At 36.0% G+C, this 12066-nt stretch overlaps 1 protein-coding gene across 4 annotated transcripts in view; it reads left to right on the forward strand.

Moving 5' to 3' along the window:
• ROBO2 (roundabout guidance receptor 2) overlaps window positions 1-12066 on the forward strand; it is a 586782-nt gene that overhangs the window by 109389 nt on the left and 465327 nt on the right. The gene's annotated exons all lie outside the window — the stretch shown is intronic.

Genomic DNA, 12066 nt, shown 5'->3' on the forward strand with positions numbered 1-12066 from the left:
AATGGTACTTTGTGATGTGCAATTTCTGGATTTATGACCCATTCTTGATAAGCGTGAATCTGGACTGCATGTGCATCTTTGATAAGGTTCTAATTGGATAGCAGTGACCTTTCTGAATGTAATTCAGGGAGGAAGATTAAAAAGCAGTTCAGGAAGTGACAGGTTTGGGACAATAACGTATGAATTCGGCTCTGCTGGCAGGCAAGAGATGTAAGCCGTAAATTAGAGGCAGGCCAAACAGGCTTACTGAATGATTTTTCATTTCTGCTGCATCCTTGGGTAAAACTCTATTAAAGAAATTGTGCTAACACCACTATATCCACCTACTTTTATGTTATACTACTTGTTTACTGATTGGAAAAGTTGCACATTATTCAGCTAATGTACTTCCAAATGACTGAAGACCATATACTCAATTAAAAGTAGTCTCCAGTTAGCACACTTCTGCATTCTTATGAATTGAAAGTTACTGAGTATTTGGACAAGAGCCACCAAAACTTAGAAAAATCTGTCTCTCTTTCTCCTTCACTCCTTGCATTTGTCACATCTGTATCTAAAGCCTATTAGAAATATCCATGTGTGTATACATAGTCAGATCCTGAGATCACCTTTTCCAATTTTAAAGATTTAAATTTAAATTTAAAATTAAATTTGCAGATGGATTCTAAAAGATAATTTAGTCAAGAAACAATATTCTTATAGTTGATAGTCTTAAACTCTTAATATATCATTCATTTTGAATATATAGGGGAAATATACTTGTTTACACAAGTATATTTAATTATATACTTAAAGGATAAGAACACACACACTCACATGCAAACACATATATGTCTTCATTTTTTTTTTTTTAATTTTATTTATTTGCGAGAGAGAGAATGAGAGACAGAGAGCATGAGAGGGAGGAGGGTCAGAGGGAGAAGCAGACTCCCTGCCGAGCAGGGAGCCTGATGCGGGACTCGATCCCGGGACTCCAGGATCATGACCTGAGCCGAAGGCAGTCGCTTAACCAACTGAGCCACCCAGGCGCCCAACATATATGTCTTCAGAGAAAGCTAGATTGAGATTTTTTTTTTCCTCCAAGGTGACACTTTTCTTGAGGAGTGCCAATATGTGACAATCTAATCTTAAGTCTATTATTCTAATAGAAATGCTAATAAAATAGAATCAACTTGTTAAAAAGGAGAAATGGTACAGTCTGAAAGGTAGCTTTGTCAGATGATTTTGTGATGTCTGCCTTCTGTGCTACTGGAGCCTATTTTATATACGTGGAACACAAAATAAATTGTTCAAGTGGCAGGCAAGTCAGTTCTTGGGCTACCCTACCAGGATTAATGGAGGGAGAAGTTCTGTCCCTAACTTCCTCCTCACACTTGGGTGCCTTCAAGGAGCACAGGGTCTGTCAATTCTCTATTTGCTTTAAAAGGGAACCTTCTGCAGCTTGCCTTCAGAGTAAGGGAAGGCAACTACCTTTTTTCAGGGCTTGAGGTGGGTCAAATGCCAGGCTAAGCCCATGCAGAATTGCATTCTGGCCTCAGCATAGCTCAGGGTGGTGTGTTTTTCCAGATGGGAAGGGTGTTTCCCCAACACTCAGCACAGGGCTTGTCCCCCAGCAGTCACTAGGCAAGTGGAAAACAAAATGAGTAAGGCCATGGAAAATGAAGTAACTCACCTAAAGTTACACTATTCAAAATCTGGCAAAACCAAATTTGAATCTGGGCTGTGTATCTTAACACAAGCAAGCAACAAAAGCAAATTTCTAACTGTAATGCCTTAGGGCGGTTCTGCAATTCACCTCCCTGACACCATTTTTTTTTAACAACAACTTTTTGAGATACCTGACATACCACACAATTCATCCACTTAAAGTGCTAGATGTCACTTTATATTTTATAACTGTTATAAGATCTGTATGACACACTGCCTACTTCAGCTGTATTTAATACTTGTGGACCAAAGGCTTGTTTGTTTTTAACCAAATAAATACAGTAGGAAGTAAAGCATATTATCCCCACTTCAATCCAATATTGTATATTTTTGCTAAATTCTTGGATACATAATATTGGTATTCTTCCAGAATTACTCTGACATTCATTTCCTGTCCATTTTTCTTTTCATAGTCACTATTCTGGTATCCTCCTATGACAGACACTGGCCTATTCCTAGAAATACTTATTCATACCCTTTCTAGAGTTTTTGCTACTCCATTCCATGCTATAAACTTACGGACAATTTATTGTCATGAAAAATATACTTTCTCCTTGACACTTTCCTTAAAGCACATTGTCTGTCAGATTAAGTTAAAAAGAAAGACCAACCTTCAGTGATTGACTGTGAATGCCATGCATCATTTGATCCCACTTTATTTATGAAACCTTTTACTTCATAATTTCTATCAGGAAATGGCTCTCTATATAGACCAAACCCCTAATCTCTCACTTACTGTTAATGTTTATTTCTGACTGTATGCTTCTTCTTGTTTAACCAGATTACCTTTCATTTTTTTTTCCTTAAATGTGGCCTACAATAAAAATTAAATAGTAGTTCCTATATCAAGACTTACTCTCCCACAAATCCATTATCTTGACCCTTTCTGCATTGAAGTCCCATTGAACTTAGTTTTATTCACATAATTTAACTCTTGATAATTAATGGTCTCATCAGTTTTCTTCATGAGTATTTCATATGTGAACATGTTGCCTCTCTAAAAATTTTAAATTTCTTTTTTTTAAGATTTATTTATTTATTTTAGAGGGAGAGAAAGCTCGTGAGTGGAAGGAGGGGCAGAGGGAGAGAGAAAGAGAGAATTTCAAGCAGGCTCCTGACTGAGCATGCAGCCCAATATGAGGCTCTATCCCAGGGCCCTGAGATTATTACCTGAGCCAAAATCAAGAGCCAGCCACTTAACCGACTGAGCCACCCAGGTACCCCTAAAAATTTAAAAATTCTTAAGAACAGGGGCACCTGGGTGGCTCAGTCATTTAGCATCTGCCTTCAGCTCAGGTCGTGGTCCCAGGGTCCTGGGATCGAGCCCCACATTGGGCTCCCTGCTCAGCGGGAAGCCTGCTTCTCCCTCTGCCACTCCCCCTGCTTGTGTTCCCTCTCTCGCTGTGTCTCTCTCTGTCAAATAAATAAAATCTTAAAAAAACATTCGTAAGAACTTGTTTCATGTATGATTTCTTCATGGCAACTTTCTTCCCAGCATGTTCTACTGAAAAAATGATACTATATTTTTACTTGTGTATATTATACATAAATATTCATGTACATAACCTTGTTTGAAAAGAAAATAAAAAATTAACACAATTTATGTAAACTGTAAACGTCAATGAAATATTGAATAAAATATAGTAATATTTGGCTTTACAGATGAAATGATGACAAGATATATGGCTCTGGAGTTCTAGTTTTTAGGAAGTATATGGCTCTGGAGTTCTAGTTTTTAGGAAGTATAAAAAGCTAACTGGGGGAAGGAGGTGGAAGAAAGTAGAATTTCCATCAATGGAAGTAAGAATTTTTATCAATTCCAAGATGTAAGCTTTATGATAAACTTAACTATATTTTGTTCTCAATCAAGGTCAGGCCTCAAATACCGAAGATAGTGTGAGCCTGTGAAGTACGTATTTATTAATACCTTCTCAGTAGAGCTTGGTGATAAAAATGGGCAGTAGACACTTCTCTGAGTTTATTTTGTCTTATCTTAATCTATCAAAATGTAAAAATATGGATCATTGTAGGACACTGTCATTGTCCCTTGTATACTTATCTTTTGCCATTTGCTTTTAAATATTAATATTGTAAGTAATGAAGTCACTTGGATTCACACTGAAAATGAATAAGGGAAATTTGTTGGCTTCAATAGTGTAGAGTCCAGCATGGCCACAATAGAGATCTGAAGAGTGACTAGTGCAGCTTAGCTGGATGAACATGTGCTCCGTGGATGAGGTGGAGACTGCACATCTCTAGGAACTAAGGAAATCAAACACAGAAGTTCTAAAAGTAAAAGGTGTTCATCCTCTCTTGATCTCTTAATAAGTATTAAGATAAAATAGCATGGATACGGATTCAAGGGAGACATGTTTGATAATTGAACATTTTGGCCATAACGATTATGGTTACAAAAAATATGTTTAATTTTCTAAGGTATTACTGTGATTCTTGTAACTAATTTTCTAAAGGGGAAATACTGTGTTGTAGGTTATATATGTTTATAAGGCATATAAATAAAAATATCTAAATAGCTTTATAAGTTAAGGGAGACACTATTTAAAAATGTCAATAAAACACTGCATAACTTTTATGTGTTTCAAAGTATTCCCACATGCTTTAACTATAGGCAAACTATAAAACCGTGATGGATCTTTTAAAATTAAATAACAAGGTGGCATTTTTCATGGTGTAAGGAGATCATTTTTATGGCTCTTCCCCCCCCCCCATCATCAACTGAATGTGATAATTGATGAAGAGACCTGAAATAAATACAGCATAAACTTGTGTGAACATGTTGACAGAAAAGATGGCTTCTACATATACAATAAACAACCTGACAACAGTCTCGGTTTCTAATTAATACTTGCCCATTGTTAAAAATGATTTAAAAATCTGACAGCATGCTTCTCCATTTGTTTGCGTGTAAAATGTGCCATTATCGCTGTTCCTTGAAAATTTCTGAGGAATGTCAGGCATGGTTTGGGACTTTGGGTGTCTTTAAGTTTCTGAGATAACTTAACTCACGTACCGATCTGCTGCAGGTAGTGATAGAAAGCACAGGCTGTTGCTGTTCAGGTCATCTAAAATTTTCCTTCCTTCTACTTACGGGGTAGAGCTCTTCTACGAGCTGCAGACTCCCAGCCTGCTGCCATGTCAGGAAGCCAGAGAAATCAAAGAGCCACCTAGTGACCCTCCCCATTGTCTGGGCTTGTCGTCTTCTATCAGTGGAGTGCCACAATCAGCGAGCTACACATGTACCTCCTGCCTGCTCCGGGTTTGGCAGCCCCCTGATCCCTGCACCTGTTTGCTTATACATGAGCTGTGCATGTTTGAATTTAAATAGACGCAGGGGGGTGGAGCGAGGGGGGGCGGCGAGCCTCTGTCAGAAGCGGTTCATTACTGCCTGCAAAAGAGCCAAAACCAGCTTGTAGGGAGATGGGGAGGCATGATCAGACAGTATTGGTTGATACAAGATGAGTTTTCTCTCTGGGAATAATCTTTTTTTTTTTTTTTCCTTTAAGTTGAATGGGGGAGGGGTTCAGTTAAAACCAGGTTAAGACTCATTTTGATGATATTATCTGTCAATAGTGATATTTTCAATTACATAGAAAATTATAAATATGATGATGAATCATATTACTTGGGGTCTTTTCTAAACTTACTTTTCCTTAAAAATGTCAAATGATGTCATTGCAAAAGAATAACTAGTCTAATGTATCAAAGAAACAAGAAATTCAGAAATTCATAGTAAATTTATATACTGTGGGCTCTTATCTACACACCTGTTTATATTAGGGAGTTATTTACCTAACAAGAAAGAATACTGTCAGCTTTGTTTTTCAACTTATTTGCTACAAATGGCTTATTTCAATTTATTTACACTCTTGTTTACTAGCTGTGGCATCCTGTGTCAAATCTTCTAGGTTTTGAATCAGAAGATCTGAGACGGGTTGCTGCAATTTGCATTTTGTAGTAGTATTTTGTAGTTCTATGACCTTGGGTGGGTTGTTTAATATGCCTGAGGCTCAGTATTTTCGTCTATAAAAAGGGAATACTGGTACCTACTTGAGAGGGCTACAAAAGGTGAAAATCTAATACGATAATAGTGGTTTTTTTCCAAACAGTAATGTAATATACAAATTCTTTTATTTTAGACAGTGTTACTGTTAATGTTGTATAGGAGTAGCCATGATCTCCAGAAGATAAAATACTTAGTTTCATTTCTAAACTTTATCAGGACAAATTACTTTCAAAAACAACTTTGTTACCATACTACTGAAAGTTCCATAGAAATATTTCCTGTGTAAAGCACAGTTTGTGCATTAAAATATTTTTGTGATGTACTTTCCTACCATATATGGTTTATAAAATAATTCTAGAGAAGCAAAATGGAAGTTTTAATATAATATTATTGCTAATACCACACTTTGCTCTAACTTTGTTGTGCCAAGAATTAGTGCAAAAGTTACACAGACTGATGTATCTTTTTTTTTTTTTTTTTTTTTTCCTTTTGGGCATTCAACATTTGGTCTAACAAAAAAAGATGAAATAACTGGGGAGAGGATCTGACATTTATAAATACACCCCCCCGACACACACACACACACACACACACTCATGTCCCTAAAAGTTATACAAGATCTGTTGAGTTTGGGGATACCTTGGAAGACTTAAAGCTGTCAGCATTTCCCTACCCCATGTGGTTTGAACAAATGAGCAGCCTTGAACTTTGCACACAGAGTTGCAGGGCCTGGGCAGAAGGCAGTGCATCTGCAGGTCCTTGCATGACTAATTTCCTGTCAGCAAGTGATTTTATTATCATTTAAATAAGAATTTATAATAATAGCAGTAAACTTGCCAGATGGCTGAATTAGTAAATTTTAAAGGATATAGGTTTAAAACACTTGGGCGCATCCGCCTTTAATGCTTTCTCTAGCTCCTCACCCCCTCTCAATCAACTATTTTGGTTACCACTTTTGATTTAGCCAATTTCATCATTTCTATTGATTAAAAGCATTTTAATAACACAATGCTGCATTGCCTGTTTTACAAGAAGACATATTGTGATTCACTGTGAATTGTTTACGTTGACAGTGGGGGAAACCCAAGTGTGAGTAGGCATTTCTTCCTGTCTTCTGATAATCTCTGTGTGAAAATTTTGTTTGTCTCTACTCCTATAACATTTAACAGAAAAGAAAAACTACCTAGACGTCTTGTTTCTATTTCCTTTTACAAAGTTAAAATAATACACAAGAAGAACCACAATGCATTTATTTCTCATGTTCTTTGTCCAAGGAAACACAATTTTTACTCATAAACACATTTTTAATGCAGCAATAAGTGAGGATAATCTTAAGGAGAAAAGATAACTGATACTGCAGCTTTTACAGTTTTTCCTAGAGACAGAAAAATAATTCATACCAGATGAGATTTTATAAATATTCCATACTGTTTTGTCAAACAAATGCCATTAAATATGAAACTGAATATTGACAGTACTTCATAATATAGTTTACGGTTACCAAACAAATTTAACAGAGAATTTTAAACTCCCAGTTTAGCTTCATTAAAAGGTATAATTTCCTCGATCCTGATTAAATAGAAGTAAAAGCATGTGCTGCATCCTCTCCCTTTGAGAGTTTTTAACGAAATGCTTGAGAAAGTTTGCTGTTAGAATTACAGTCACACAAGAACAATTCTGCTGATTCCTTTTGATTTAAGGTATTAAGATCACTACTAACAGAAATACATTAATTAAAAGCTTGGAGATGTTGTGAATTCTAATGGTATCTTACAACAACATGTGGATGCAGATAGTAGTATTTTACGTAGACTTGGCGACACTGGCTGGAACATTAATATCCTTGCACGCTCTCGGTAAGCCTTGCTAGTAGCTATATCTCTGTGCTCAGAAAACTCCACTTGCTACTTCCACGACAATACATCTGTCAAGAGTTCAGTACTTGGCGCAGGGCGTTTATATTCCCATAGGCCAGTAGTGGCTTATAGGAGATTTAGATACTTCTGTTGGCATTAGTCAGCTTCAAACCTCCCTCTCATCCAACTCACAGCTTGAATTTCCTCACCTACCAATGTGTGTGTTGGCTGCCTGAAAAGCAAACTGTTGAATAACAGCTTTAAGGAGAATAGATTATTGATTTGGCTCCATTCAGTCTTGTCCCAGATGTGATCTATATTAAATATTTTGGTGATTAGTCCTTATTCCTATTTTGCTTCCCCCCCCCCCCCGCCACTTTTGTGATTCTACTATGGATTCATGCTCTGGTTCCCATTTCCTTTTTTTTTCTCTAAATTCTGCATATCTACTTCTTAATTGTGTACTGTTTAGGTGGGGTTCTAGCTAATTTGTGAAATAACAGGAAAATTGGCAAAAATTAAAAAAAGCAAAGCAAAAGAAAATTCTTCCTCAAGAAAATATGACAATTGGATGATTATTTCATTTTTGTTCCTGTCCCCCCCCCCTTTTTCAGTCGATATGTAATTATATCATTGTTTCAGTAATGTGAAACAAAAATTAGATATGGAGGAAAAGTCTAAATAGGAAACCATAATGTTCTTTTAAAATGAAGAATTTAACTAAAGCACTCTAAACTCCCCTGCTGGGCTCAGGCAAGCTGAAATTAATTCAAGAAGGCAGATAAAATTTTTAACCAGGCCGAGTGGAGATGACTGATGTGACAGCTCTCAGTTAAAATGTCTTTTAGTGGCAAATGCATGCGTATTAGTCAAGAGATGTGACATAACTGTCCCGAGTGAGAGAAAATGAACCAATGACCATTTGCATTGAGAACAAAAGAAAAATTCTTTGTAGTAAAATGTGGAGAAGGACAGATGAGTAACTCATTCATGTTTGAGGTCATTTTAAAAAATCTTTTTACAGTAAAAAAAAAAAAAAAACTCTGAAAGTTAAGAGGAATGTTTTATCTCAACCGATGGTTCTTTTCTTTCTTGTCTCTATATCAGAAAAGAGAGGCTTGTCAAATAAAATGGTATCTAGGGCCAAGAAAGAGAGGCTATCCTCCCTGTCTCCCCACCCCCCCCACCACCACTTTTTCTGTAGAGAACAACAGAAAAGTGTTGTAAGTCATCATATTTCAAAGCTGGGCTGGAGAAGCCTTATAAATTGTAAACCCAGATTTGGCTATATTAATGAAATACTAAAATGAGAAGTTTGTTGTTATTTCCATAAGGACACTGGCTCTTTATTTTTCCATTTCCCAAGGATAGTGTCAGCTTGGTAGTTTATTATAAAGCAATACAAACAAACAAAACTGGATGTGCGTCTATGGCAGACTGTTAATAGGGAAAGAAAATTATTTGGAAACTATGGTTGGCAGGATTTGACCATGTAAAAATCAAGTTTAATTAATTGTAGGAACAGATGCTTTCTAGACACAGTAGATACCAGGAAGAGCTGCAAGTATAATTGAGTTTTTAATAGTATACAGTTTATTTTCTCCATTAAAATCAAATTGCAGTATCATAATTTTGTTATTAAATGTGACACTCTGTGCTTTAAAAGGGACACTCAAATAAGAACCTAGAACTTAACCTCTTTTTATCAAAATTGAAAGAAACATCCTAGGTGTATTTTTAGTCTCAAGACAAAAATATATATAATTTCTAAAAGTGTAGAATTTAGTTATTTCCTTTCATAATCTGTTACCCTCCAAAGAATATATAAGAACATAAGAAATTTATGACAATATTATATGGGCCAAAGTAGAATTTTGTATTCGAATGTTCAATGAAGCTGAGTGGGTTAAGAACATGCCACAGAAATAAAATGATAATTTATCTGACGCTTCAGGGATAAATAGGAATTCCCCGTCAAAAGAAGATGGTTTTTATTCCAGGTGAGGTAAATAGAGAAATAAGTTATTGTCTTACATCTCTGGCTTTTTTTTTTCTCTTCCTTACAGGATTGCTCTTGTATACCAGATTATTAAAACTTTGAATTCTTTAAGGCTTGGTTCTATGTCCTCCTCACAACTTATACATGCTTCCTAAGCCATTTCATCCCTACACATGACTTTAATTATAACCTTTATGTTAACACCAAATTTATGTCTCTAAGGGGCACCATTCTGCTAAGCTTCAGATCCATATTTCCAACTGTGCACTAAACAACTGTTCTTAAAGGTCTCAGGAGCACTTCAAGCTCACAATATCCAAATCTGACTAATGAGGTCCCTCAACCCAAAACGGTGTCTTCACATACCGCTAGTCCAGGGAGTGGTATCTGTTTAATTATGCCTCCTGGGCTCCTGCCTCTCTTAACCCCCATATCCAACCCAGGACGAAGACCTTTTGATTTTACCTCTTAAAAAATCTGTTATAATCCCAGTTCTCTCATTTCCATCAAAATAGCCATCATATCTCACCTAGACTACTATAATTTTTTTTTTCTAACTCATAGTTCCCCTTCATTACAAAATAAAATCTGGTCAAGTCATATTCTGGATTAAATACCTTCAATAGCTTCTTATTATTTAAGAGGATTTACATGGGTTGATTCTTACTTACTTTCTCTTTATTATACTTCATCTCTTCCTTTCCCCCTGTGGTTCAGCCTCATATTTTAAGTTTTATAAATTTATCACCTCCTGCCCCAGAGCCTTTGCACATGCTATGATTTTTGCTTGTAATGTTTTTCAGTTCTATCCACATCTATGTGTCTACCCATCCTTTCAAATGAGAACTCTGAGTCATGCCAGGGAAGTCTTCATTGGCCATGCCCATCCTGCCCCCACAATCTAAATTAAATATCTTAAACTCATGAAAGCAACATATATCTTTCTTTCATTATTGGTTCTCATAGTGGGAAGTTCTCATATATTATTGGCATTAGTGGTTTACTGTCTGCTCTGCTCATTAGAATACCTTTTTTAAGAGTACCAGGATAGTATAATATTCTTGCAATTTAAGGGGTCATTTTTATTTTCAGTAAAATTAATTAGTGAATATTCATGTGTGGTCATTGAGTTGAGGTTATGTGAACTTAAACATTATTATTTTCAGTTTTGCATTGAAAGTTAACTTTGCTGCTGACCTTAACAGCAATAATACTTTATATGTTTTGATATGGTATCACTGAGTGCCTTTTAAAATGGTCTGATGTCGGGGCCCAGGGTGGCTCAGTCGTTAAGTGTCTGCCTTTGGCTCAGGTCATGATCCCAGGGTCCTGGGATTGAGCCCCCCATCTGGCTGCCCATTCAGGGGGGAGCCTGCTTCTCCCTCTGCCTCTGCTTGTGCTCTGCCTACTTGTGCTCGCTCTTTCTCTGTCAAATAAATAAAATCTTTAAAACAAAAATAAATAAACAAAATGGTCTAATGTCTTAGAGAACATTAAAAAACAAAAAAGTGAGAGATGAACCAAAGTTCTCATTGTCTTTGCCTAGTTTCCACTTTTTTTTTTTTTCTGTCCCATTTTGACTTTAACAAGACTGTAGTCAATCACAACCTCAAAGTTGCATTCATCCACTTTGCCAGGATGAATGTTTTGTGAATCTTCTCTTTCTGATTGCTAGCATAATTTAATGTGGGCACTTATCAAGTGGCATAAAGTCTTGTATTAGCAGGCAGCTTTGAGTTGCTGTTCAGGTTGTCCTTGACTAAAATTGTAGCAATGCTTTAGTATTTCTATTTTATGCTTATTTAATGATGTAAGTCGCCAACACATCTTTCAATCAGAGAAAAAGACTCATTTACCTTATTTCCCATTTCTAGCTCAACACCAAATAATGATATTTGTTCTATGTCTTATATTAAAATTTGCATTTGCAAATGACATCTTTTGCTGAGGTTGAAGGAATTAAGCAATATTGATTGTACCTTTCCATAGTGCGTATAGGTGAAATTTATTTTTGGCGTGAATATATTGTTGGTTTTCATGGCATCTCTCCCATTAAGCTCTATCCTTTAGATTTTTCCCCAAGTCTATTGCTTTTGCCCTGCTCTAGTACACACTTTCTACTGCTCTTATACCAGCACAACCTCAGCTGTATTATAGTATATGAAGATTTACATTTTTAACAATTTCCTTCTGCTTGTCTTTTGATAGCACTTCTTAGGATCGTTATACCCAATATTTTGGGTATATTCCCTTCATTTTTTTTATTGTATTCATTCACCAGAGTACATTTGTGCTACAACTATGACCTGTTTACTACTGATGACAATTAAGAATGTTCTTGATACTGATAATGTCTTGTCCTGTATAGTTCAACAGCACAGTTTGCTGGTGACTGAGCATATGCACTAGAAGAATAATGTCTCAGAAAAATAATGTAAGCAACATAAATAATTCAGTGTTTTCTAGGAGCCATATTAAAA

Source organism: Mirounga leonina, unplaced genomic scaffold (genome assembly GCF_011800145.1).
Source record: "Mirounga leonina isolate KUSES-001 unplaced genomic scaffold, KU_Mleo_1.0 Mir_169, whole genome shotgun sequence".
Classification (NCBI taxonomy): domain Eukaryota; kingdom Metazoa; phylum Chordata; class Mammalia; order Carnivora; family Phocidae; genus Mirounga; species Mirounga leonina.